The 26041-nt window shown below is 41.9% G+C and overlaps 1 protein-coding gene across 9 annotated transcripts in view; it reads left to right on the forward strand.

Annotated features, from left to right (window-relative positions):
- zbtb38 (zinc finger and BTB domain containing 38) overlaps positions 1 to 26041 on the forward strand; it is an 87597-nt gene that overhangs the window by 37403 nt on the left and 24153 nt on the right. For 5 of the 9 annotated variants that reach the window (XM_072255066.1, XM_072255068.1, XM_072255062.1 and 2 more), the window contains exons 2-3: positions 563 to 669; positions 21453 to 21594. The exons of 2 other annotated variants lie outside the window; for them this stretch is intronic. The gene's annotated coding sequence lies outside the window, so the exon portion shown is untranslated. The remainder of the gene's footprint in view (positions 1 to 562; positions 670 to 21452; positions 21595 to 26041) is intronic. 2 more of the 9 variants (XR_011885655.1, XM_072255067.1) reach the window with 1 other exon arrangement.

Here is a 26041-nt window from a genome sequence, read left to right on the forward strand (position 1 = left end):
AATTTGTTTATAAAAAGCTCCTACGAACGGCATCGTAATGATGACCGAATAACTGGATTTTTTAAAAATAATGCTAATTGAGGGATGAATTTTGGTGAGTATGTTAGTTGCCTTCAAAATGGTGTAGGGAGTCTTTAATGGCTATCTGGGCGGGTTTAGCATACACACAGTACCAGACCAGAGTATCGGTTTATGGAGAAAATGTCCATAAGAAGTTGATTTAGAAATGAAATTTATCGCCACCTGCCTGATGTTTAGGGAAGAAAAATGGAGAACAGTGAGAATCATTGTATGCCTAAATGAAACAAGTCACTTTTTCACAGCTTTATTTACCCTAGGTTTCCAGATCTTCAACGGTTTCTTATCAGTAAGTATAACGTCTGAGCCAAATGAACGCTGTCTCAGGAATCCCAGCCAAGTTGTCAAGGTCATAACCTAGATATAATGAGCTGGGAGAATCTGAGAGGAAACAAAACACTGCTACTTTATCTGGAGTGTTTCAGTTCCTGTGTCATTGAAGACAGAAGTTAAGGCTTCAACGTATCCTTTCTGTTTGTTTCAGAGTTAAAATTCTTCACTGAGATTGGAAGATTAAGTTTGTCAGAAGAACAAATACTTAAAATGATTGCTGATTAAGAAGAGAATTCTGGCACTGCATGCATCATCCAGGTTAGTTAAAGACTAAATAGAAATTTTATTTGAAATCAAAGTTATAATATTTTTTGACATAAGCTGCCAAAATTGTCAAAACACAAAAGTCCAGAAACTGGAGGGAAGTGGTTGAATTCCAAGAATACAATCCTTGAGCCTCTACTGTACCAATTAGATGTTTTAAGCATGCGACTTGTACATGGGAACTGAAATTTAAATGACCCCAGATGCAAATGTTTCACACGTCAGAAGATACAAATGATCCAAGAAGGAACAGATATCAGACCTGAGATCCTAGTCGGCTCACACAAACTTCCAAGAAGAAAACAAAGCACAAAAAAATCTCTTGCACTCTTAATTCATGAGCTTGAAGCTCTTCTAGCTCAATAGTAGTAAGCTGATATGTTTTGGTATTTTTAGATACAGTATATATAAATGTACGTGTCTTGTAAAAATATTCAGCCCCCAACACTTTGTTCACATAAATGAGGGTTACAACCAGGCATTTTGATCAATTTAACTGAGAGTCACATACTCCTTTTTTTTCCACAGTAGAGACCAAAAAAAAGGGGAAAACTGTAAAGCATGAAAAACTCAAATTCAAAAGCTGAATTGTCAGCAATTCAAAAGTATTCATCCCACTTTGCTCAGTACTTAATTGAACTTCCTCTCACAGCTATTACAGCCAGTAGTCTTTTTGGATAAGCCTCTGTTTGCTTCGCACAATGTGATGGAGCAAGGTTTGCCCATTCCTCCTTGCAAAATTGCCATAGCTGTGTCAGGATAGTTGGGAACACAGTGGACAGCAATCTTAGTCTTTCCAGAGATGTTCAACCAGGTTCAGTTCAGGACTCTGACAAGTCTATTTAAGGACATCAATTTTCTTCATTTGAAACCACTCCATGGTTGCTCTGGCAGTGTGCTTCGGGCTGTTGTCCTGCTGAAAGATGAACTTCCTCTCCAGTTTAAGCTTTCTGGCAGAGCCTAGCAGGTTTTTATCCAGGATCTCTCAGTAGTTAGCAGCATTCACCTTCCCATCAATCCTGACCAGGTTTCCAGTGCCTGCTGCTGAAAAGCATTCCCATAGCATGATGCTACCTCCACCATACTTTACGGTAGGGATGGTGTTACCTGGCTGATGTGCAGTATTAGATTTACGCCACATGTACCACTTAGTGTTGAGGCCAAAAAGTTCCATTTTAGTCTCAACCAACCACAAGACCTATTCCACATCTTTACAGTGTCTTCTAAGTGACACTTTGCAAAGTCTATGGGCAAGGAAATGCTTTTTCTTTAGCTAGGGCTTCTTTCTTGCCCCTCTTCCATAAATACCCTTTTTAATCAAGGCCTTGAAGACTGTGGAGCCATGAACTTCATCTCCAGTTGCAGCCACTGACTTCTGCAGCTCACTCAAGAGTGACTGCTGGCAACACAATAGCCTCTCTTACAAGTACCATTCTTTTCTGGCAACTAAGTTTAGAGCGGATGACCTGACCTAAACAGTGTGGACATGGTTTCACGTTGAACTACACTGAGCTCCAAGTTGTGTTCAGTGCCCTAGGGATGGTCTTGTACCCTTCCCCAGATTTGTGCTTCTCTGTTATCACTTCCCTGACTTGCCTTGAATGTTCTTTTGTCTTCATTTTGGTTTGGTCTATTGAAAATCTACCATACTGTTGGACCTTAGAGAGAGAGAGAGAGTTTCAATTTATGAATAAATTGAAAACAGATGATCCTCTAATTTTCTACATCGACAAATTAGGTGAGTTGGCAAGGTGATATACAATATTGCACCTGAGGAAAGTTAACGTAGTAATGACAAAGGTGATCAACACCCTATCAGCCTCACAATTTTGGTTTTTAATTTTTAGTAAATTGTTAACAAGTTTTGGAATTTTCCTTTTGATTTTTACATCATGCACAATGTTTTGTAGGTTAGCTCAAATATCCTACTTCAATACATTCGTTATCATTACGTGTTGTGTCGTATGACTTTGGCGATCATGGTGTTTCCATGACCATGATTGGTCTTGGCAAATTTTTCAGCAGAAGTGGTTTACCATTGTCACCTTCTGGGCAGTTTCTTTACAAGATGAGTGACCCCAGCCATTATCAATACTCTTCAGAGATTGTCTGTCTGGCGTCAGTGGCCGCATAACCAAGACTTGTGATTTGTACCAGCTACTCACACGACCATCTATCATCTGCTCCTGTGGCTTCACGTGACCTTGATCAGGTGGGGGTGGGGGGGTGGCTAAGCAGGTGCTACACCTTGCCCAGACTAGCAGAAGGAAGAAAACACCTTGCACGTCCTTTGGTTGAGACGTATTTCCATCCCGCTATCCAATTATATAATGTAAAATGTATTGTATTATATATACATGTATTATGTTGTAATCAATAGACTATTGCTAACTAATTATCTTGGAGACTAGCCTTGCACATTATAATCCTTTATTATGAGTTTAGTTATTCAAGGATATCCATCTTCATTTCTTTAATATTCAACAACAAGATGGTTCTAATCACCCAATCGTACAATGTTAAATAAAGGAATAACCAAATTATTAATAATTAGGAAGACGAGTGTAACTCCTTCCCTCAGATTGGACCTTGGAGGAGTAAGTACTAACATAATCATAACCAGTCATTATAGGGTATTTACAGGTACATTGAGCAGGGTTTACTGGGTGCATATGGCCCCATCAAAGGTCTGTGATACCTCCGATCATAACTTTCCCATAGATTTATATCAGCAAGCTTTATTCCATTGATAAAGTTAATTAAATTATATATACTCTAATAAATGTCATGAAAATTCTGAACCAGACCATATCTTACTCATCTTTGGGGGGGGAGGCATTGTTGATGAGGTCATTCTGTATTCAGCCTGAGAAAATGGGGCCACACCAGCTTTTGAACGAGTGCAGTCTGTGAGGTGAGGATTTTTTTTTCTTAACGTGGTCTAGACCAGGGGTTCCCAACCTCTTGTGCCACGGGCCCCTACCATTAGACAGGGGGCCAGTGGGCCCCAGGTCGGGAGCCCCTGGAGTTTGACCTGGAGGTGTGAAAGGAAGTCCAACATTTTCACAAGTGTGAAAAGTGCGTGTCTCAATGGAAACAGATGCATTTACCATTTCTGACGCAGGAAGCCATTTCGCCCATTGCTTCTATGCCAATTGCTACTCACCTTTGTCCCACCTTCCAGCCAGGTCCTTGGCTCTGACCTCCCCGGCTCTTCAAGGCGAGGAGGGTTTCTGCATTGACCACCTTTCAGGCAGCCAGTCCCAAATTCCTCCCACTCTTTGGGTTTATCACTCTTAATCAGAACCAGGAGGATTATCACGAACAGGTATAGCAAAATTTGTTGTTTTGTGACAGCTATACTTAACATCTATTATAAATTGCATATTTTAAAAATATGCAATTTTTAAAAATATTTTATATTTTAAAAATAAAAGTATATTTTAAAAATAAATAGTGCCAAAAAGAGAACAACCTAGTGAGATAGTGTTCACGGACCATTCAGAAATCTGTTGGCAGAGAGGAAGAAGCTGTTCCTAAATGTTGAGTGTGAATCTTCAGGCTCGTGTATCTCCTCCCTGATAGTAATCAGAAGAGGACAAGTCCCAGGTGGAAAGGATCCTTAATAATGCTGCTTTCTTGAGAGTTATAAGGAAACAATTTAAGAGTTCTTGGGTGGTGAAGGTCCTTAATGACGCATGCCACCTTCCTGAGGTTCGCCTTTTGAAGATGTCCTTGATGGTGGGGAGGTGAGTACCCATGGTGGAGCTGGATGAGTCTACAACGCTACTAGCTTTTCCATTCTTGTGCATTGGTGCCTCCATAATAGATGGTGATACCACCAGTCAGAATGCTCTCCACAGTGCATTTGTAGAAATTTGCTGGAGTTTTTGGTGACGTGCCAAAACTCCTCGAAATCCTAATGAAACTTAATCCTATCTTCATATGAGTAGTCACTGTTGTATTGTACAAGTGATCTTTGTTTCCTGTTAAGGTAGACATTGGCTGCCTGTTTTTTGAAGAAATATTGAAATGCTGCAATAATGAAGGGATTTGCAATTTAGAACTAGAGATTGAAGTACTTTCACTGGGCTGAACTATTTAATCTTTGTTTTCTTTACGCCATATTTTCCTCGGAGATCTTAATAGAAAACAAACTTAATCTGCTTAAGCTTTTTTAATTGGGTTGTGGGGAGGGTGGATGACCTTGTAGGTGGAAAATGCGACATGTTTATAAAAGCAGGTCTCTCCCTTTTTATCATTTTCTTTACCTCCAATGTGAGAAGCACAACACTGTCCCTGTAATGTAACTGGCACCACCTAGTGGGAGAAAGTGTCAAAATACTAATATAAATATACTTGCTCAAGTGTACGAGTGGAATTGCCTATGATATTTAAAACTTCCTTTTGTACTATAAGAAAAATTATATCAGATGTCCATAAAGTGAATTTTAATAAAGAGTTGCTGAATTGTATGGTTGGCATGAAACCAGCTTGAATAAGATTAATTGTCTGAGAATGTTGGAAATATTTTTCTGGAAGCCAGCCAAAGAAATTTGTAGTGGGACCACTTTGTCACAGAATTGAAAATGTATCAATGTGGTGACTGGGAAAGAGAATTCCATATTATGCAAACCAAATGGAAGGTTTCAACAGATAGTGCTCCCAAAATTTACAGCTTTCTAGGTGGGAATATTTTTTTTGTGTGTCAAAGCCATCTGTTAATTACTTCCAACAAAGTATGAAATGTTTCCCCTTGCTGAGTCATAGTTGTAGAACACTACAGCACAGAAACAGGCCCTTTGGCCCATCTAGTCTGTGTCGAACTATTAATCTGTCTTGTCTCATCAACCTGCACCAAGACCATTGCCCACCATAACCCCTCCCATTCATGTACCTATTCAAACTTCTAAATGTTGAAATAGATCCTGCATTCACCACTTCCACTGGCAGCTCGTTCCACACGCTCACCCTCTGAGTGAAGAAGTCACCCCCTTGTATTCCCCTTCAGCTTTTCACCTTTCACCCTTGACCTTCAGGTTTTGTGAATAAAACATGTGAGAGTCATTTTATGGGCTTAACAAAGCCTTGGCCCTTTACTCCCACTATGAACAAAGCAAAAGCAGTCACCTTAAACTAATGTCATTATGTGAGACAGTCTCTTAAAGTGAACACAACAACTCATTGGCAGTGTTTGTGAATTATGTAGAACAGTTTCTGTTATGAACAATGTGTATCGTCTGGCACCCAACTCATTAGCCCACACAGGCACCTCCCCCCACCCCCCCCACACCACAGAACACACCAAAACCAGCATTGTCAGTCTGTCTGGAGCTCGTGTAAACTGTCCAGCTCGGGTCATATGTGCCCTGGTCGGAGTAACAGTAGGTGCCTCTAGCTCATCCAGGGATGTGCTGACAAGCACGGGGACTTGTTGTGATTCAAGGGGTGTGGTAGTGGAACCATCCAGGTCTTGTTGGGCCAGTTTAAGGCAACCTACAGAAATACATTGAGGTTTACCCTTCCCTATCTACAACCGAAGTCCTTTGCCCTGTTCCAAAACACAGAATAGGCCATCATAGGGGGGGGTGTTGACATCATGGCTAACAAAAACAAACAAGGTAGAAAGTAGGTCAACTGGAAATCAAGAGTGCTGGACGCCATGATGGGAGGTAGGAATAGGTGTAAAAACAGAATTGAGTTTGCTAAGGAAGGCGGAACGCAGCAGTGACACTGACCAGGCGTTGTGGTGTCAGGAATAGAATCACCCGGCACCTGTATTGGCTGCCCAAACACCAACTCAGCTGTGAAGGACTGCAGCTCCTCTTTTAGAGCCGATCTGAGGCCCAGCAGGCCCAGCAGGAGGTGATCATACCAACAATCATCTGTCGGGGAGGCCCTCAGAGCACCCTCTAAGGAACGGCGAAACCACTCCCACAGGCAACCATCTCTGGGTGAGATGCAATTTAATGCTGAGGTTCTGGGACCGCAGTCAGAAGAAATACCAGATGGGGTACCGAACCGAGCGACCTGGTGTCCACAGCCATTCTCGATGCTAGGGGGAGACCCCTGGCCAGCTGGTGGTGGTACGGTCCACCGTGGTAAGGAGATGCGTGAAACTGTGAGGGAGCAGGTGGGAGGGAGGGAAACGGGACCACCAGATCCACATTGACATAGTCAAACCATTGCTCAGGGACTGATGGGGCCCGATTGTGACAGTTAATTTTTGCCCACTGACTCACAACACAAGCTGCACTCCAGTCTCACATGTCTTTCCCAAGGCTGTGCCATGCAAACTTTAAAGCAACCAGTTTCTGTGAAGCCTTCTCACTCAGATGCAGGAGGCTGTGAATGGAGTTTAAAACAGTATGTCTCCAGTTTGCAGGCACCGTGGGGCGAGGGTGACTGGTTGAGGGAAACTCCTGCGTTCCCGATCTTGACATCAGACAACCACAGGCCTGTGACTGCTGTCCTGTCAGCCTAGACTTCAGGGTGGGTCGGCTTGAGTGCCTGTGCTACACAGGAAGTGTCACCCTGAAAGGCTGTACATAATGAACAAGAGATGATCCTGGCAGCTGGCACCCACAGTGTTCACAGATTGTGGCACTGTCAAAGCTGCACTGTGGTCAGCACTTTCTGGCGGTCGTGGCAAAAACATAGGCCCGGTGTTGACTGGCTCAGAGCCGCTGGAGTGAGTTTGCTGGAGGCCCTGCTGACTGGGCTTATTGAGACAGGGAAAGAAGAAAGAATGACACTCTTCTGCCTGGCTGAGAGTAGACTATTGGCCATTTTAGCAAGCGGCCTATAGTCTTTCACTGGTGTATTAGCAAGGGCTGTGAGAATTTGATCAGGCGTTTGGTGCATAGAGAGTTCTTTTAAAAATACGAAAGGATGGCGATTGCCCTAGAGAGAGAGCATGTGGTCCATTAGTTCTGAAGGTCGAGTGTCAGCCAGGCTGGGCAAAGGGAGCGATTGCCTGGCAGGCTCAAATGCAGTCCAAAAATTGGTAATACGTGAGTATTTGGAGTGACATATTTATCACATGCAGGTGGGTCTTCCAGTTGACTTGTCCCTCTGGCTACAGTGGAGCCTCTTGGCATTGCCACAATGTAGTAAAATTTGGTATCATCTACGGTGATTTCTTGCAGCTTCTGCCTGTACAAACCGCGTGGTAGCGACTGCTCCCAAAACTCCAGCAGCTTCAAAGCGTCTGCATTGTTCAACGTGCCGTTGAGTACTCTGGAATCGTACATGGGTCACCAGTAAAAAACATGCGAGAGTTGCTTTATGTGATGCAGCCCTTTACATCCATTATGAATAAACCCAAATCAGTCGCCTTACACGATGTAGTTATGTCAGACACTGTCTCCTAAATTGAACACAACAGTGACGGTGTTTGTGTATTATGTAGAACAGTTTCTATTACGAACCATATGTGTCATCTGTTGCTCATTACGTTACCCTACAAAACTATGATCTCCAGCCTCTGAGGGAAAAAGCCTGCTTGTGTTTACTGTAACTATACCCCTCATAATTTTTTATACCTCTATCAAATCTCCCCTCATTCTTCAATGCTCAGGAAATAAAGTCCCTACCTGTTCAACTCAGGTTCTTGAAATGTATCAATTGCCAAGAGAACGGGAAGAAAAGCATTCGGGTGCAAAAAAAAAGAGTAAAATCACTTTGTTTAGATGTAAGGCACTGGCTCACTTGGTCTGAGGAAAGTGCCACTTCCTGTCTGAATGTGCAGTGAAATGAGATCTCATCAGGACTTCGTCACCTCTCATTGACTCCAATGTGCATCTCTCACTCTGTCTCACATCACTGAATATATTGAAGGGTCTTGAAACATTTTGACAATTGTTTTTCAATTTCACAATAGTCTTGGCAACACAGATGTGAAAATAGCTCTAAACCTTGCTGCTTTTAAAAAAAAATAAACATGCTTGAAAGTGGTTTCAAATTTATACTATTAACAATTGACTGGCAATGCTAGTGTGTGAACATTGGAAATCTGAATAGAAGCCAGACAAGACTGATAATAATTTTGATCCAATACTTCAGCCAAACGATCTGTCTCACAGCTGACTTTGACGCCTAGACAAAGCAATGGTTAATATTTAATGCAATTGTCAACATTCAGTGCTAAGACTGCTGCAGATATATATCTGACCGAAAGGTAGTTAACAATTTAAAACTACATCACTTAGGGTAGCATTTTAAATATTTGCCCATATTTATATGCCTTTGTCCTCGTCTAGCAGTCTGGTCAAACTACTGTAAAGATCTTTGTTCCATGTATTCTGTGTTAGATAATTTATATCACATTAAATAGTCTGAACTCTGAATTTTTCTCCTTGTGTGCAGATGAAGTGACCTTGAAATGTCGCACTAAGTGGTACAGATAGAGCATATTGTGACTATTACTAACAGATGTGGAAGTGTCAACACAGAGGTTTCAAACAAGAGGACATTTACTCTTGAAAGATATGAGCTGCCAACAGAAGTGTTTGATTGAAATATCAAACAATTGAAAAGCCTGCTACGCATCTATCTACCTGAAGGATTTTGGCAGCCGATGGTTTTTTAAATCCTAAAAGGAAATGTTTTCCTGGCATCAAAGCAATTTAGCTTTGAGACCGAGGGTTACAGAGTTGTACAGCATGGCAGCAAGCCCTCCTGCCCAATTTGTTCATGCAGACCCCCATTGCCTAACTGAGCTGGTGCCATTTGCCTGCATTTGACCCAGGGCAGGGGTTCCCAGACTGGGGTTCCTACCCATCAGATGATGGTAGGGGTCCATGGCATTTTAAAAAAAAACGTTGGGAACCCCTGTTCTAAGCCTTTCCTAACTATCCAAATGTTTTTTAACGTTAAACACGAAATTCTGCAGATGCTACACACAGACACAGACACAGTGTCTTGGCCCAAAATGGCGACTATTTATTCCTCTCCATAGGTGCTGCCTGACCTGCTGAGTTCCTCCAGCATTTTGTGCGTATTTTAAATGTTGTCATTGTACCTGCCTCAAACACTTCCCCTGGCAGCTTGTTCCATATACTCGCTGAACTTGGTGCGGAGCAATCTTTTCCTCCTTATTTGAACCTATCCCCTCCAGTTGTGGGAGAAAAACTTTATTTTATTGAGATATAGCTCTTCACCAACCCTTCTGGCCCTTAGAGCCACATCCCCCAATAACCCCTGATTTCACCCCAGCCTAATCATGGGATAATTTACAATGACCAGTTAGCAGACAACTGGTGCGCCTTTGGACTTTAGGAGGAAACCAGAGCACCTGGAGAAAACCCATGCGATTATGGGGAGAACATACAGACTATGCATCTTATCTATGCCCCTCATGATTTTCTAAACCTCAATAAGATTATTCCTCAGCTCAAACTCAAAACTAACCCATTCAGCCTCTCATTATAACCCACTAACATCATCAAATCATTTTTTTTTTAACAATCTCTCCAGTTCAATGCCATCCTTCCTGTAGCAGGGTGCCCAGAACCAGCGCATTGTTGTATACCTACAATTTTATCAGTGATTTTTATTTCCCATCAGTCAGAAGTCATAGAACACAACAGCACAGAAAAAGGCCCTTTGGCCCATCTAGTCCATGCCAGCCAAGTCCCATTGACCTGCAACCTGGATCATAGCCCTCCACACCTCTCCCATCCTTGAATGCATTCCAATTTCCTCTAAAAGTTGAAACTGATTGCACATCCAGCCCTTCTTATTAATACCTTTTCTCCAGGTAGGTGACCAGAACTGTACACAATACTCCAAGTTAGGCCTCACCAATATCTTGTACAACTTCAGCATCTCAACTACTGTACTCAATACTTTGACTTATGAAGTCGTAAGCAAAGGAATCACTCATAAATGGGAGAAAAATTTCTCATCATTGTCACACTCTGCTGTGTATTAATTGAGACCTTAACATTGATAGTGCAGCTCACAGGGCATAATGGCCTTACTGGGAGTACTTGTGCTGTTACGTCCTGGAGTTGGTAATAGCCTCTGAACTGGTTGGAAACTGGAAACCACAATCTCCGAAAGTCGTCAAAGTGAGGATGAAATGAGATATTGTTGTTATTGGCCAACATGTGGGATAACAATTCACCTTACTTTGCTGGGATCTTGTCCTTGTATAAAACAGCTGCTTCATTGCATAATCCCTTCCATCAATGTTGGACAGCTTTTGTTCCAAATTTATGAAGTTGAAATTAATATAAAAGGAAAGTGACTTGGCTTGGAAGCTGCATTTGTTTTATGAAAGTAAGATGTGTGGACTTCAAAGTGTGCTTGAGCAGGAAGAGTAGGCTTTGAACTAGAATAATAATCAGGTTGCAGAAAATTCTGGAGATTGTTAAATCCAAGGCCACAAATTCGTTCTTTTCAGAAGAAACTTATAAAATGGAATTAGGTTGAAAATTCCTATAACCTCTTGAAGTAGATCTAACTCTTGGAATAAATCAAAATGCTAAAAATACACAATAAGTAAAGTGGTATCTTTCTCAATAGAGCTGACTTTTTTGATCAAAGGTAACGTTACTAACCAGAAGAATTAAATTTACTTCTCCATCCACATGGATTGTTTGATATACTGAGAACTTCAAGCTAATTCCTAGTTTTAAATTGATTTCCAGTATCCTTCTGTACTGTTGATTAATTATCATTCATAAAATATGTAGTTCTGGTCAGAACCCTGGATCAGAACATCTGAGAGAGAACCAAAATAGATATATTGAGTGGAGCTGAAATTGTTCCTGTAACTGGCAGGATATTGGTCCACTAACAAGTGGGATTTAGAAGGTGCCCATTGCTCAAGCAGTGATGATCTCAGCTAGTGAGAGCAACTATAATACGCACTCGCATTTCTAATCACAGTAAAGGTAGACTGACACATCCTGGTCCCTAAAATCGAACGGAAAGGTTAGATCATCGTTGGTGATGAGGCACTGGGGGAAATGGATGGAAACTAAATGTTTGCCTCAGAGAAATGGTTGTGACAATTTTGAGTTTAAACTGAAAAATGCAAAACTACAAAATGCTTCTTCTGTTGTACAATCCAAGCCCCTTAGCTATCAACCTGTTATCCACTCATAAATTCCAGTAGGTAGATGAGGGTCCTATCCCTGCAAGATGTTGTGACTCTGATCTAAGTCGCCAGAGAGACTGACGTTGGTGATATAAAGCTCTTTGTTCATCATGACAAGCAGGAATTCTCCTGGAGGCTCTCTCAACAGGGTATTACAAACTCAAAGTACATCACATTCTTTACATCATCAAGGTCAAAAGTAACAATTGCTGATAAAATGCAATTTCAATAATTACAATGACATCATTTACTTCCAATGTTTTGGGGTTGGCAATGCCTGCTCATATTTACAGTGGGGGACAATCTCATAATTTTCAAACACCTTGCCTGGGACAAAGCAATTCACGCAGATGGTCTGAAAGCTTCTGGGGACAGAGATCACAGACACCCAAAATCAATGTTGCCCAGGCCGACTCGGAGTACACAAATATCTTAACTATTGATTGATCAACTAAACCTGTGAGCAAGTTCAATGGGGTAAGTGATGGGATCAGTCTGGTCTGCCAGCTTGAACTCAGTTACAATGGTGCAAAATTACTTAGCCTATTTTGCCTGGTTTGATGCAGGTGAGAACATTTCACGGTCACTTCACTTTGCAAACCATATCTCTTGGTATCCAAACCCCAGCAGCCTGTGCTCTGTGAACAATGTCGTTTGCAAATTTGTACCTTTCTATGAATAAACTCTTCTCAGGCTTCCAGCTATGTACAGGTATCGATTATAACTGACGTTTTGATGACAAGCTCTGCCATCTTCATCAGCGATGATATCTGGGCATGTCTAGTCCGGTGGTATTTACACCCCATAGTCCTCATCCAATCAGGTTTCTGCTCTCCCACCTTGAATTCCAGTTCTTACTTAGGCTGAGACCTTCGTCTTTGTTAAAATTCTTTTCCTCCAGTTTTATTTCAATGGCTTCCTTCACCAGACAGTCCCAAAACCCATTAGTGCGGCACAGTAGTTTTGTGTCAAAGTCAGTCCTATAGCCATTGTGAATGCAGTGTTCTGCTACTGCTGATTTTCCAGGTAACCCAACAGATACACCTCCTGTGCTCCTTGATGCAGGTTTCCACCATGTGTCCTGTCTGCATGATATAAGCTGCTCCACATCCATAGGGAATCCTGTAAATGCCAGAAGGCCTGGGCCCCAGGTCAGCTTTGACCCACATAGGTCGTGACTTGTACTTCCTTGCAGGTTTGTGGATGGTATTAATCTGGTATTTCTTCAGGATCCTGGCAATCCTATCAGAAACCATGGAAATATATGGAAGACAGGCAGTAGTGATGAGTTCCTCCCTGTTGTTAGGTTTCCTGGTTTTTTCCTTCGGCCCTTTTAAGGGCCCAATTGATTTCCTTCACCTTGTAGCCATTCTGTAGGTACGTTGTGCACAATCGTCATATTTCTTTGGGGAGACTTTCCAGGTCCGAAATAGTTTTTGCATGGTAGAAAGAAGAAAGAGTTGCTCTATGTTTGGATGAGTGATAGTGGCTGTTATTGTTGGGGTATAATGCAGAGCAGTGTATATCGGCCTGATGGGATGCACGGTGGAAACCTGCATCAAGGAGCACAGGAAGTGTATCCGTTTGGGTTTCCCAGAGACACCGGCAGTAACAGAACATTGCATTCGTAATGGATATTGGACTGACTTTGGCACAAAACTACTTGCCGCGCAAATGGCTTTTGGGACTGCCTGGTGAAGGGAGCCATTGAAATAAAACTAGAGGAAAAGAATTTTAACAAAGATGAAGGTCTCACTCTAAGGACTGGAATTTGATTGTAAACAAGGTGGGAGAGTGTAAACCTGATTGGATGAGGACTAACCAATCAGGAGGGACAGACTATGGGGATATAAACACCGCCGGACTAGACATGTCCAGGCATCATCCCTGATGAAGATGGTAATTTGTCACTGAAATGGTGGTTATAATTGATATCTGTATCTGGCTGGAAGCCCAAGAAAAGCTCATCTGTCATATACGCCAAGAAAGCACTAGATCCTCTGTGCTCTTCTGTCTGCTGCACAAGTTTGACAATTCAATATGTATAATTCTTGCTGAGCAACTCTAAGAAGATTTTGTAGCTATAAACTGATCATCCTCTTATTTTTCCCTGTGATATTTTGCACAGAATTTCCTTTGAAGCCACCATGTGTTCTGAAAATACATTGCAAGCATGCTTGCCAATGATCAGATGCATTGACTTAACACTGGAATATTATACACCCCAAGTTTAGTTGTGTTGCCGTTGAAAAGGTCAGCATGGCAGCCTGACTTGTTTAGTATTCTATCGAGACACTGAAAAGATTGGCATAATAATTAAAGAAATCAATATTGTGGAGGTGGAAGAGAAAGATGACTATATGAAAAGCCTAAAACAACATAATGTGTGAATAAAAGGCAATGCTCCTGATGAAATTGGGCAAGAGTACATGGTACTCTAATCTTCCTAGAATGTGAAATGCCTTCTTTAAAGGTGTTGTGGAAAAACTTGACGGTTACTTTAACTTGAAGCTATACGAAACAGCTGAAAGCTTTATCTTTGGACCAAGGAATCAGATACACATGTGCTAGTTAATGAGCACACTGTTTCATTACAGAGCTTATCTTTGCACTGCAATTTTGCAGTTTTTTGATTGTATCCTACACAACGGATGTGTGGATGGATTGATAGATGAATGAACTTGGTCGAAGATATTGAACATACAAAACCTGCTACTCAAACTTGAGTGTTTAAAGAAATAAATTCCCATGTCACTGAAATGGCATCCAGGAATGCTAGAGAATTTTGGCCGCCACACCAAATGAACAGTTGCAGCCCTCATAGCATAACATTAGTCTACAGTTATTGAAGTAGCCATCAATTTTCAAAGTAATTGATAATTTAGAATAATGTTCCAGTTGCAAAAACAAGAAGTCAGATTTTTGACAGCCTACAGATTCAAGGTTAAAATGAGAAGCAAAAGTAATTTCAGAGGCAATTCAGAACAATGTCAGAACATTTTCGATAATGCCATTTTGTAGTTTTTATTCTGGACAATTGGGAACTTGGGTTGCATTGTATCTCTGGCACCATCAGTAACTGTAGAAACTAGTCATAGTTTCAAGTAACAGCCAGCGCATTGACATGCACGCTAATACTGCTGCAAACTGTTCAAGGCATCTCAGTTTGTGCACTTGCAATAGATCTGATGCAATGAATCATGTTCAGATTGAATTGGATAGGTTAGAACAAAATGGTTGCCTGAGGAAAATTTATCATTGTGTGTGGGTCATGCCAGAAAAGGTTGTGGCCAAGATAATCAACATGGTCCAATGGTGAGAAGACATTGCATTCTATGCATGGTAATGCCGCTGGCATTTAGGGCAGCAATGAAGGTCCTCCATCTCTGGTGGTGTCCAGGGCTTCCTTCATCATGTCAGTAGCTTCCTCTTGGTTTTCACCGTCAGTCATGCAAGTCCTCGATGGAGACTCAGGAATACTATCACACTCGGAAGTAGAATGATTCTTCACTGCTGTTTCCATTACAATTTAGTTTTACCAGTCAGGGTTGTTAGCCCTGAGCTGAACCCCTGAACCTGGACCACTCTTGGTCTGGCCTCTTACCCTTGATCTGTTTGGCATGGATGACCCTACCAAGAGCTAAAGCATACTTCAGCCAATATTGAGGCACACAGGCCTCCAAACCATGACAAGGTTGTAGTGCTTTTGGAGGCTATTGTGCTGTACGTGACGAACAATATCTGCTTCTCACTTCTTAAGACTTTTTACACATAGTTAGCAAAATCAAAGATCTTTACAAAATTATACCATCCCTATGTCCGACACACAACTGAATGTTGGTAAGGATGGTCTCCAATATTTGACAGCAACGCCCCCAGAAGAGTCAGCTCATTGAAAAGAAATTCCTTGGAGTTGATTTTTTTTTTGACCAACTGTAGATAAAACCTTACAAGAAGTGAATCATTGCTTGTGCAACTAAGATGGACTGTTGATTACCATAAGCACAGTGAAGAAAATTTTCTGGTTTTAAAGGAAGTGTTCTTGAGATTACAAAAGCATAAAGTGAAGTGAAAGCAACCCAATTGTATGTTTTTGTAATTTGTGATATTGTATCTTGCTTTGAAGACTAATGTCAGTGCCCTACAGCCAGAGAAGGATGGAGGCCATCATCAAAATGCTTATCTGAAAATACACTGGAGCTTGGGCTGTTCCTGGGGATGGTGCAGGATTATAAACAGTTGCTTTCAGGTCTTGCAACATTGGTCCTAATATCGCATTGGAATAGCATTTTTCACTTGCACTAGTTCAATACTTTTTGTCAAACTAATGCAATTTTTTGTGATCTATAATAATCAAAGGACATCATTGCAATGTCAAATAGTTAAATAACTAGTTAAAATTAAGTCACTGATATATTGAGTATTGATGGTGTAGGATGCATAAATGGTCACTTTGAAAACTGTCCTTAGAATTTTATTTTATCCCTCTTGACATGCAGGAGTATGTCCTGCTTAGTAAGGTCATCAGAGTTTTAAGAGAGAAGGCAGAAGAATGGGTCGAGAAGGAAAATAAATCAGCCACAATCGAATGGTGGAGCAGATTCAATGGGCTGAATGGCCTAATTCTGCTCCTATATCATATAGTCTTATGTGATTGTGAAATGGATTGGAACAAGGAGTGATCTGAGTTTGTGGGTTGAAAGCACGAACAAATTAGAAAAGCTAAGCTTTTCTTGCTTATCATGAAATGCTGTCAGTTGAAGTTAGCAAGGGATCCATCAAATTATAACGTGGATGCCCCGTGAAACTATGTGCCAGATAATGGGCAAAGGAAGCCCTTCAATTTAACTTTGCAGTCCCTGTGAGACTATGAAATTGAGAAGAAAACATTTAGAATAATACTTGGAGTTAAAAAATTTAATTTATTCTTTAGCCTGGCAATTCTATTTCTCAGGCAATAGATTGTGATCGGGTCCAAAATCAACGATACCTACTATGGAGGTGTCAAAGATGTAAATTGGATAATCCTACCGCTGTACAACCGAGTGCAGGAGTTCTAAACTAAATGCCATTGCAGATGTTCTCTCACAGCTACCTTGTGAGAACTTTGGATGCGAAAATGTTATCAATGTATTAAATGCGGCTGACGTGGACTTTCCACTGACTATGTCTGAAATCACAAGCAGACCCAGTAAGATTTGCTACTGTAAAAGGTTTGTGACCAGAATTTAAAAGTTGACATATTTGAATCGTGCAGAGATAAAGAACCGAAACTGTTTCATAGTCATCTCAGTGAGCTGTCATGTGAGTGGGGGTGCAACAAGTGGGTTCATAAAGCAGTAATACTCCTTTCCAAACTTTGTACTAAATGCAAGTAAAACTTGTATGAAAGTAATTGAAGAAGCTTTATTTACTGGCCCCATTTAAGGCCACAAATCATTGAAGGGCAAATGCAATACTTGCCAGGGTAAGTCACCAAAATCTGCTTTGCAAATATGGTGATGGACTCTAAGAATTTTGTAGAAAGGCAATGACAAGCGACAAATAGTGGTTTGAAATGAAAAATGGACGTATTATAGATGAGAACTACTCTGACATGTTGTAGCTTAAATGAAGAAATCACTTAAGATGTCAGGTGCTAGCAAGCAATATTCATTTTGAGGGGGTCACATTGGACTGTAGGATTTGTTTCTGTACTGCATGCACTGCAGACTCTATCACTCTTTTCAGATAATAGTCCTCCATTTCAGTCTCCTCTGTTTGATGTCTTTATGAATTGACTTTATTACTTACATCCTTCATATACATGTGAAGTAAAAATCTCTGTTACGTCTCCGTCTAAATTTGCAACATGCAATTTATAGTAATTTATAATAAGTAGTATGTACAACAGGACAGTCAATATAACATAGAAATACAGTTGTGTCAGCATGAATTAATCGGTCTGATGGCCTGGTGGAAGAAGCTGTCCTGGAGGCTGTTGGTCCTGGCTGTTATTCTGCGGTACCGTTTCCCGGATGGTAGCAACTGGAACAGTTTGTGGTTGGGGTGACTCGGGTCCCCAATGATCCTTCGGGCCCTTTTTACACACCTGTCTTTGTAAGTGTCCTGAATAGTGGGAAGGTCACATCCACAGATGCGCTGGGCTGTCCGCACCACTCTCTGCAGAGTCCTGCGGTTAAGGGAATGGTGTCAACCACGTCTCTTTGCTCTGTATAAGAATATAAGAAATAGGAGCAGGAGTAGGCCATCTGGCCTGTCGAGCCTGCTCCGCCATTCAAAAAGATCATGGCTGATCTGGCCATGGACTCATCTCCATCTACCTGACTTTTCCCCATAACCCTTAATTCCCCTACTATGCCAAAATCTATTCAAACTTGCCTTAAATATATTTACGGAGGTAGCCTCCACTGCTTCACTGGGCAGAGAATTCCACAGATTCATCACTCTCTGGGAAAAGCAGTTCCTCCTCATCTCCATCCTAAATCTACTCCACTGAATCTTGAGGCTATGTCCCCATGTTCTAGTCTCACCTACCAGTGGAAACAACTTTCCTGCCTCTATCTTATCCGTCCTTTCATAGTTTTATATGTTTGTATAAGATCTCCTCTCATTCTTCTGAAATCCAGCGAATTATGTCCCAGGTGACTCAATCTTTCCTCATAGTCTAACCCCCCCCATCTTGAAAATCAACCAGGAGGACCTCCAAAGCCAGTATATGCTTCCGCAAGTAAGGGGACCAGAACTGCATGCGGTACTCCAGGTGCGGCCTCACCAGTACCCTGCACAGTTGCAGCATAAACTCTCTGCTCTTAAATTCAATCTCTCTAGCAATGAAGGCCAACTTTCCATTTGCCTTCTTGACAGCCTGCTGCACTTGCAAACCAACCTTTTCTGATTCATGCATAAGCACTCCCAAGTCCTTCTGCACAGCAGCATGCTGTAACTTTTTACTATTTAAACAATAATCTGCTCTTTAATTTTTCCTTCCAAAGTGGATGACCTCGCATTTACCAACATTGTACTCTATCTGCCAGACCCTTGCCCAATCACATAACCTACGTAAATCTCTCTGCAGACCCTCCATTTCTTCTGCACAATTTGCTTTTCCACTCAATTTGGTATCATCAGCAAACAGATACATACACTCAGTCCTCTCTTCCATATTATTAATGCATATCGTGAACAGTTGCAGGCCCAGCACCAACCCCTGTGGCACACCACTCACCACTGGTTGCCAACAGAGTGACCCCCAAGTATCCCAAGTCTCTGCTTTCTGTTAGTTAACCAATCCTCTGTCCATGCTAATACATCACCCCCAGCTCTATGCATCCTTATCTTATGGATAAGTTGTTTATGCGGCACCTTGTCAAACACCTTCTGGAAATCCAAGTAAATAATGTCCATCTGTTCTCCTCTATCCACTGCACCCATTCTATCATCTAGCTTCAGGTGAAGAAGCTGATAGGTCAGTCAAAACAGTCACAGAAACTTTCTGGAAGGACCTGTTGCCAGGATATTCAAAACTCAACATGAAACATTGATTGGCTAATTTCTTGCTGTCAGAGAAATCTCTTTAGAAACTTCCTGTTGGCTAACAATTGAAAGATGCTGCAGCTGCCTATTCAGCAAACAGCTGCCCTCTGAGAAATGTGGAGACTGGGCCCTTTGAACTAAAGCAAATTGCAATGTTCGTTTTCTTTTAAAGCAAGTGTATCCCAATTTTGTTTTTAATTTTCATGACTTTGGACACAGCAATAATTTAGCATATCAAACATGTACAGAGTACAGCTTCTGATAACTGTGTTTAGGAAAACATCTCCATTCCAATCTCCATTTGGTCCCCTAATCTAAGTCATAAATATAGATTGTAAATAGTTGAGGCATCCTCACTCTCCACTACATATATCGTGCAAACTTGAAAATAGACCATTTGACCCAACTTTCTTTCCTGTTAGTTGCCAGTGATATATTCTCTCAATGCCAGGAGGTTTAACAGAGGATTCACCCTTAAAGCACCTCAGTGAATGCCCTTTAAGCAGCACCTTAATGAATAAGAAATCCAAATCCACCAGTTACCAGTTCTCTTTATCCAGTCTGATTGTTACATCCTGAGAGAACTTATCAAATCTTTCAAAAAATATTGGAAGACCATTGTGACTGGAATGTCAACAAGTCGGATGCATAAGACCATGAGACTATAAGACAGAAGGACAGTTTAAGGTCATTCTGTCTATCAAATCTGCTCTGCCATTCCATCATGGCCGACTTATTGTCCCTCTCAACACCCTTCTCCTCATAACTTTTGATGCCCTGACTAATGTCAAGTCTTCCTCCACAGCAGTGACTTCTAAATGCCCTTTCACCTTTTGACATTTGAACCTATTAACCCCTGATTTAAATATACTCAATGACTTGGCCTCCACAGCCATCTCTGGCAATGAATTCCATGGATTCACCACTCTCTGGTAAAGAAATGTTTGAAGACAATTTTACTGCACCAGTATTTTTGGTTTTATTGTTTCATGGTTGCCTTGATTATTGACTTATTTTAATGGATCATATTCTTGGACACAGCAGCCAAATTAATCATTTATTCCCTACCCATTTCCTCTGTACGCTTTCCACATGGAAGACTCCATGGAGTATTCACATGACTGCCGTCAAACTGGTCCAAACACGTTTTTTTTTAAATTGACCTGAGTAAGCCTTGTCGTGTCTGATCTTTGCATTTAATGCTTAGGCTGGAAGGTTAATCCTTGTCATTTTGAGACGAATCAGAATCATTGGCATGTGACGTGAAATTTGTTAACTTAGCAGCAGCAGTTCAATGCAATACATAATCTAGCAGATGAGAAAAAATAATAAATAAAATAAAACATAAAAAAGTACAGTAAATCAAGTACATATATTGAATAGATTTTTTTTAAATGTGCAAAAACAGAAATACTGTATATTAAAAAAGTGAGGTAGTGTCCAAGGGTTCAATGTCCATTTAGGAATCGGAGGGCAGAGGGGAAGAAGCTGTTCCTGAATCGCTGAGTGAGTGCCTTCAAGCTTCTATACCTCCTAACTGATGGTAACAGTGAGAAAAGGGCATGCCCTGGGTGCTGGAGGTCCTTAATAATGGACACTGCCTTTCTGAGACACCACTCCCTGAAGATGTCTTGGGTACTTTGTCGGCTAGTGCCCAGGATGGAGCTGACTAGATTTACAACTTTCTGCAGCTTCTTTCGGTCCTGTGCAGTAGCCCCTCCACACCAGACAGTGATGCAGCCTGTTAGAAGTGTGATAATAGATCATAGCACAGAGTAGCCCGCCCACTATTACTGCACAATGTCTGTCCACTGATACTCGACGCCTCTTCAACTTTTGCATATTGGTCTGCAAAGCGGAAGCTGGAGATGCACTGGAGCCGCTGTACAAACAACGGCCTTGTTACTTCAATAGGACTTCTGACCTTTTAAATTCAGGTTTTTCTTTCTTTATTTGTCTTCAATTTACTGTAGTTTTTTAACAATACTCTATTTAAAATTCTGACGCATTATGTACAATTATGGTTAATTCTAAACTTTGCTAAGTGGTTCTATTCCACAGCCTTTTAATTTATATTGTGGCTGAAGAAGTTACTTTCAAACATGGTTCCTGAACCATTTCTCTCACTTGCCAGACTAACTGCTGAGCTGTCAACCATAGCATGTCTCACCTCTGCGGAAGCGGGGAATTTCAGTCAGGAGTGGTACGACCGTGCTGCCGTGTGATACGCACCACATACAGTATTTGGAGACGACTTCAGACACAGCTAATACCTGGTGATTGATAAGTACCTTGATACTATAGAGCATAACTCCTTTCCATCGATTGCAGCTGATCATATCTGAGTGAAATTGTGCTTGTCATGAAATTGGAGTGGCACACACAAAATGCTGTACTCTTTTCCTAGATGCTGCCTGGTCTGCTGAGTTCCTCCAGCATCTTGTGTGTGTTGCTCGGATTTCCAGCATCTGCAGATTTTCTCCCCTTTGTGATGTCATTGGAGTGGACACTTTCAATTTTGATCTAGGTTAGCTTGATTCACCCTTTTGTTTGGCATCAGGTGCATGAGCCATTTTAAAAAAAACATAAATTACAGCTCAAAGCTCCAGCGAACTCTCAAATAACAGTCAGAAGGTGGAATATAACATGCTGCGATTACTCAGGTTTAAGGGACGTTGCTGACATTGGCAAACTACTGGCAGTAATTCTTTAATGGGAGCTTCAAGGAAAGTTGAGCTGGACTTTTGGGATGATGGGGAACCATTGGCCAGGAGGCCATCAACAAAGTGCTTATTCTCAAACACATTGCTCCCTGGACAGGTCTATGTACAATGTCATTATAGACTGGGGTTTTCTAAGGCTGAAAAACATTTGCTTTCCTCTGTCTGTCATGAGCTTCACACTGGCTCAACATCAGCTGCCGACGAGTTCATATTGAGCCTCTGCACCAAATGACTGGAGGTGAACCAAATGTCTCATCGCTTTACTCTCAGATTACTATTGGATGTAGTCAGCATGATGTCATGTCCTCCTCCACAGCAGTCACTTCTGACAAATGCCTATTGTCATCTGTACTCCCACTTATAAAGGAGATACCCAGGTACATGGGCGGCCCAGTGGCGTCCTGGTTTGCCAAATGCTATTATAGTGCTGGTGACCGGGTTCAGTTCCTGCCGCTGTCCGCAAGAAGGAGTTTACTTGTTTTCCCTGTGACCATGTGGGTTTGCTCCCGGTGCTCCGGTTTCCTCCCACATTCCAAAGGCGTTCTGTTTAGTCAGTTAACTGGTCACGTGGGTTTAACTGGGTGGCACACACACAATGCTGTCCGGCCTGCTCAGTTCCTCCAGCATCTATGGAAAAGAGTACAGTCAACGCTTCAGGCCGAGACACTTCAGCAGGACTGGAGGGGAAGAAAAAGGAGTAGATTTAAAAGGCGAAGGGAGGGGAGGAAGAAACACAAGGTGGCAGGTGAAACTGGGAGGGGGGAGGGGTGAAGTAAAGTGCTGGGAAGTTTATTGGTGAAAGAGATTCAGGGCTGGAGAAGGGGGAACCTAAAAGGAGAGAACAGAAGGCCATGGTAGAAAGGAAAAGGGGGAGGAGCACCAAAGGGAGGCAATGGGCAGGCAAGGAGATAAGGTGAGAGAGGGAAAAGGGGATGGGGAATAGACAAGGGAGGGGGTGGCCATTACCGGAAGTTCGAGGAAATCGATGTTCATGCCATCAGGCTGGAGGCTACCCAAACGGAATATAAAGTGCTGCTCCTCCAACCTGAGTGTGGCCTCATCACTGCAGTCGATGAGGCCATGGATGGACGTACAGGAATGGGAAGTGGAATTAAAATGGATGGCCACTGGGAGATCCCGCTTCTGGTGGACGGAGCGTAGGTGCTCGATGAAGCAGTCTCCCAATCTATGTCTGGTCTCGCCAATATACAAAAGGCCACACCAGGAGCACCAGATACAATAGGTGACCCCAACATTCTCTCAGATGAAGTGTCACCTCACCTAGAGTACTCTGACTATGCCACCATTGCTTTCGACGAGGGCTGACCCATTAGACAGGCTTATTGCAAAGGTGTCCAGTCTCTGCTGTCTATAGAGCAGGATGAAGATGTTTCTTTCACAGAAGAGATGGAAGGTTTGCATATCACTTCTCTGCTTTCAAAGGAAAATTATATTCACATCTTCAAGGACTACCACCATTGAGGTCATGCTCCTTTTTCACTACTACCAATCAGCAGGAGGTACAGAAGCCTTTGGCCCCACGCCACACCAACAGTGATTACCCGACAACCATCAAGCCTTCTGAACCAGTGTGGATAACTTTCGCTCACCTCAACTCAGAACTGATTCCACAACCTACAGCTCACTTTCAAGGGATCTACAAATCATGGTCTCAGTATATATTTTTTAATTTGCACAATTTTGTCTTCTTTTGGTTGTTTGTCAGTTCTTGGTTGTGTATAGTTTTCCATAAATTCTATTGTATTTTATTTTCCAGTAAATGCCCGTCAGAAAATGAATCTCGAGGTACATATGGTGACATATACATACTTTGATAGTAAATGTACTGACTTTGATTTTGACATATTCAGCTCTCCTTTGAGAGAGATAGAGCAGGAGTAGCAACTCTTTACCTCCTGGTGTGGTGGTCATCAGCACACTCCACTCTTCTCTGCAGGTCCAACTCCTCCCGAACCGTCAAAACTGCAAGACATGCTTTTGTACCCTACAAAGATAGAGGTTAGCAGCACTCGTAAGTTGCACCCAAAACAGTGAAGGGGCATAGTGCAAATTATAGATCAATCAAAGGGATGAAGTAGATGAATGCCACCCACACCACCCATGCACCGTCTCTACCAAGTTGCTCCTTTCCCACCTGTGGCAGTGTCTGTGGATGTCAATGCTGGAAATACTCAGCAGGTCAGGCGACATCTCATGAGAGAAACACAGGGCTGACGTTTTGGGTTGATAACCTTTCACCTGTAGGTCCCTCCCCCTCCCCTTTTAGAACCCACTAACTGTAGTGGAGGCAGATTTTCCTTAGTCTTCAGGGGCTGCCCAAAGAGAAAAAGATAGAGGTGTATGTGTGTGTGTGTGTGTGTGTGTGTGTGTGAGAGAGAGAGAGAGAGAGAGAGAGACCGTCTGAGGCGGTTGTATTTTTAGCGCTATACAGCTCAGTTGAATGTAACTTGAGGGGTTTCTTGCTGCATTGCAGGTTGTTCTGAATTCTCAGTCCTGGAGGAGACAACTCAAGCCACCTTGTGCTATGCTTCGCCTGATCCAAATGGTTCTTCTGGTCTTCTTGACATTCAGGACCTCTGCAATGAACATATTTCACTATAATATTGCTCCTTATGAGTTCTTGTGCTCAGCTCCTCTCCCTCGAACCTTCTGACTTGCCCATAGCAGCTGTAACTTGCCTACAATGGGTTAAGTGCCTTCTTTGATTGACGTAGGCAGTTATGTTAAATTTAACATGGTCTCATTGAGAATCATGCAGGCCAGCTTCTAGTGTTTCTGAGTGTAGACACTCTTGTTTTGCATGATTAATTTTGATTATTTTCACAATATTTTGAGGAGGGCCTGATTTTGACACTAAATGCAATGATTTGTGCACAGAAATATGCATAATATCCAGTTAAATTTGTACTGTCAGTGGATCTGTCAGACAGTCACTGTGGTTCACACCATGGATGCCAACTGCCTTCTTTCAATTGTGAAGATTTTCTGTCTTTAATCTGTTTGCAGAAAATATCATCCAGTAATCAAAAGCACTTTTCTGACTGTAGCTTCCTTGCTCGTCTTTTTTGTCTTAAATCTTGGGATGAATGTAAACAGATGTGAACCTGCAATGTAAATAATGTGATAGTTGAGGTATTAGGCACAACTAATTCTTATATTCAGTATTATAACTTCAATATTGGGTGGAGGTCAGAGCAATTGATTTAGTCCCCAATCATATCAACTGCCCAGAAGAAAATAGTCCAAAATCTCCAGCTGTTAAAGTAAAGTGGAAGTAGATTTCATTCAGAGGTTATAAAGAGAGATTGGTTGGGCTGGGTTTGTTCTTCCTGGAATAGAGGAGGCTGAGGGGGTGACGTTACAGAAGTTTATAGGTCTTATGAGGAGGTATCTCTTTCGCCAGAGGATGGTGAATCTGTGGAATTCACTGCCACAGATGGCTGTGGAGGCCAGGTTATTTGATACACTTAAAACAGAGGTTGATAGGTTCTTGATTAGAAAGGCCATCAAAGGTTATGGGGAGAAGGCAGGAGAATGGGGTTTAAGTGGAAAATAAATCAGTCATGATTAAGTGGTGGGGCAGACTCCAAGGGCCAAATGACCCAATTCAGCTCCTATGTCTACGGTCTTGTATCATATACAAGAGATTGCAGATGCCAGAATTGGGAGCAACAACCAATTTGCTCAAGGAACTCAGTAGGTCAAGCTGCAGCTGATGGGGTGGTGGGAAAGGAGCCACTGATATTTCACATTGGGGTTCTGCATCAGGATTGTTAATGCGGAGGGAAGATGAGTGGTATAAAGGCGATTAGGGTAAGGGGTGAGGAAAGAGCCAATACGTGATAGATACTATGTTAGTCCATGAGTTGCGAGTGTGGATTGTGATAGTTCCTAAGCTAGTATGGACAGGCAGTTTACCATTGAATAAGATGCACTTTTAATAATGGGATTAAATAAGATTTTCTTGTTTGCTTGCAAA

This window comes from Mobula birostris, chromosome 4 (genome assembly GCF_030028105.1).
Source record: "Mobula birostris isolate sMobBir1 chromosome 4, sMobBir1.hap1, whole genome shotgun sequence".
NCBI classification, from domain to species: domain Eukaryota; kingdom Metazoa; phylum Chordata; class Chondrichthyes; order Myliobatiformes; family Myliobatidae; genus Mobula; species Mobula birostris.